Source organism: Ochotona princeps, chromosome 12 (assembly GCF_030435755.1).
Source record: "Ochotona princeps isolate mOchPri1 chromosome 12, mOchPri1.hap1, whole genome shotgun sequence".
Taxonomy (NCBI): Eukaryota; Metazoa; Chordata; class Mammalia; order Lagomorpha; family Ochotonidae; genus Ochotona; species Ochotona princeps.
The window spans coordinates 17,067,083-17,070,591 of record NC_080843.1 but is presented as its reverse complement, the minus strand read 5'-3'; the positions used below and the strand labels follow the sequence as shown (position 1 = coordinate 17,070,591).

The following is a 3,509-nucleotide window of genomic DNA, read 5'->3' as shown; positions in this document are numbered from 1 at the left end:
CCGATGATTCACTCCCCAAGTGAGCCGCAACGGACCAGTACGTGCCGATCCAAAGCCAGGAACCTGGAACCTCTTCCAGGTCTCCCACGCGGGTGCAGGGTCCCAATGCATTGGGTCGTCCTCAACTGCTTTCCCAGGCCACAAGCAGGGAGCTGGATGGGAAGTGGAGCTGCCGGGATTAGAACCGGCGCCCATATGGGATCCCGGGGCTTTCAAGGCGAGGACTTCAGCCTCTAGGCCACGTCGCCGGGCCCGCAAGTTATGCTTTTAACACAAAGTAACTAAATGTGCATTTGTAAAAATCGTAAGCAATTAACTTACAAGTACATTGTCCTGTTTTACTGTATCACCACTTGACATTCAAAGAAAGTTTATACCCTTTGTGTTATAAAATCACTATGTGTCATGTGATGTTAAAATACATTTGGTGCTCACTTCGGCAACACATACCCTAAAATTGGAATGATACCGAGATTAGCATGGCCCCTGTGGAAGGATGACACACAAATTCATGAATTGTTCCATATTTTTAAAGGCTTATATGCGTCATTAAAAATGCATTTGTAAACAATAAAATAATATGTGGTGCTAATTTTAATAAACACCATCTAACTTAATGCCCATGAGCAGTATATTACTTAAGTAGGTGATAGGAAGAAACTATTCCGTTGCTAAAAGTGGTGACAGAATTCACCTAAAAGTGTTTATTTAATATTGCAAATGACAAAATAAATCTTAAACCCAATTCAATTCTCTATCGATGCTGTTTTATAGCAGCATAAATAAATCACCAGGGGGATGTTACTCCATGGTACCCTATAATAACGCATCATCAGAACACCTGCCAACAATGCTGCCCTGACAGTGACGCAGTGTGACTCACAAGAATACATTTCAAGCTTGTTTCAAGTATTTACAAAAACAAAAGCCCTTTAAGAACTGAAATAATCAAAATAGTGCAGGTGATAAGGGATGCACTATGTGCAGTCATATTTTTTTCTATAGAAAAACTGAGTAGAAGGGAAAATGTTTGTAATTTAGGTGAAAAAAAAGAACCCTTGACGTTGTGTGCTATGTTCTAGAATTCTATTTATTTATTTTCAGCTTCAAGATTACTAAGAAAGTCCCCTCTGTGAACATTCCTTAAGGTCTCCAAGGTCCTGCAAGTCTGCTCTAATTTACATAAAGTAGAGCAGATTGGTTGACTTTGTTTCCTCCACAGAAATCAGGACAGTAACTTGCTTTCCAGTGGTTTGAAATTATTATTAATATTCCCTAAGACACATTAATACAGAGTAAGGAAACGTACTTATTTTGACTCTCATGTTAATATTGGATCTCATTAGTTAATGTCTGGGAATTGTATGAATGTTTTTGACTTACTACAACAATTATAACACTTTCTTGGTAAACGTTTTGTACTATAGGAGTAGTCTCCTGAGAATAGTGTGATGACACAAACATTGCGTTCCCTGACAATGTGTAAGAGTCAAATTGGGTTATTCTGACTTAAACAATAATTCAATTATTATATTTTGGATAAGTGATTGCTAAATTTCTACTAAGCTATTAGCATGATGTTGTATTCTCTATTACCACCGTAAGCTATAGGTGATTCAGGTATCAGTTCAGTAAATAATAGAGATTACCTCCATTGTTTAAGGAGGAGGACATGGGTTGACTACACTGAAAGTTAGCAAAATGGTTCTATATATATTAGAGTGGTGACCAATGGTTCCTGTCACACAATCCCAAAATAGCTAGTTCAAAGTTTTCTAAAAGGGAGGCTGCATTGCGGCACAATTAAAACTGTTGCCTGTGATGTCATTACTTGCTGTATGTGCCAGGTGAAGTTCTGTTTGCACTTGGATCCAGCTCCCTGCTGAACCACCTGGGAAAGAAATGGAAGATGGCCCAAGCACTCAGGCATCTGTCACAGGTGTGTGAGACCTACATGGAATTCCTAGCTCCTGGCTTCAGCCGGGCACGGTCCCAGCTGTTGCAGCCATTTGGGAGTGAACCCACAGCTGGAAGAACCCTAATCCTCTGTCTTTCCCTCACTGTAATACTGCCTTTCAGATAAATAATTGTTTTCAAATGTTCATAGTATGTTTTGTTGCTGCAGCTTTTTTTAACTTGTTTTCCTTTTCTATCCATGCCCAATAAACCTACAGCCAAAAATATTACAATGTTTAGCAAAGTTATGTCATTGCTATTGTCTCAATACCATACAGTAGCTTAGTATTTTTCTGAGATCAAAGACAGGAATTCTTATCTGGCTTAGAAGGCTCCTCCAGTCTTCCTGAATCTCTAACCTTAACTCCTATGACATGTGTCATTGAAGTAAACCCACCCTTTGTACTCAAACTTCCTCTTCTTAGACCTTCGCATGCGCCATTGCAGCGATCTGCAAAACTATGAAAACAGCTGGTAACTATTTCCCATAAAGCCAGATAATCATAACCCCTTACATGACACTACTAATTACATGTTGTGAAACCAAAAAAAAAAAAAAAAACAAAAAAACAAAAACAAAAAAAAATACAGTCCTGAGCTCTTAGTTAAAAATAAAATTACAGTGGAGAGGAGAGAGGATGACAGATTGGGATATTTAAACACCCTCTCCACATGAGGGTGCCTGGGATCCAGCTCTTTGCTACATCAGTCCAGCTTCGAATAGCAGCAGGTGAAAACTTAAATAACTTGAGTCCGTACCACTAATGTGGGGCTGACCCAGATGAATTTCCTGTCTCTTCGCTATGTCTTGCTCTTGCCTTGTCTGATGTAGCCATTAGGGTGATGAATCTTTCTCTTTCTCTTTTTCTCTTTTTCAAAAATTAAATTTGTTAATATATGGCTTGCTAGAGTTATAAGTCTGTTTTGATTATCCTAAAATGCATGAAGTTCTGTAAAATCTTGCTTGAATACTATAAACTGCTAAGTTTAAATATTAAAAGATTAAATGTGTTGTGAATAAGCTTTTTTTATTTCTTTATTTTTGACAATCTTTACATGGTTAATTAGGGCACAAAGGTTCAAGGGCTATAGGAAAGTGGGTAAGACTATTATTTCCACATTCTCTATTGTTGGTTTTTTTTTTGTATCTTGGGTAAAGGGGGAGAAAAATCAATAAGTAAATTTTGGTAAATTGCAATATAAATGAGCTATAATTTTATCTCATAAATCCAATTAAACATTTATTTTAAAAGAAAAAGGAGCATATGCCCAGAAAACAGGGAAGAGAAGAGATGGAATCAGATAATTAGTCATAATTATATTGTAACTTATATTTACATGCAAAGTTATTCACTTATAAAAATACAGTATGTTACTTTTTGAAATTTGACATATGTAGGTGTTTACTTTCACAACTAATTTTATATTCCTTTTCTTAATCACAATAATTACATAAGCTTCAAGCCCCACGAAGCTGAGTTGTCCTCACACAGCGCTCACGACTATTTTTCAACAGGCAGCTTAAGCCGACATAACAAAAGAGAGATCTTTTT

General features: G+C 37.2%; 1 non-coding gene across 1 annotated transcript; it reads left to right on the top strand.

Moving 5' to 3' along the window:
- The first annotated feature begins 427 nt into the window (after positions 1–427).
- Positions 428–531, top strand: LOC118758020 (U6 spliceosomal RNA). The gene has a single exon (XR_004995487.2). It is a non-coding gene; the product is annotated as a U6 spliceosomal RNA (small nuclear RNA).
- Positions 532–3,509: the final 2,978 nt, after the last annotated feature.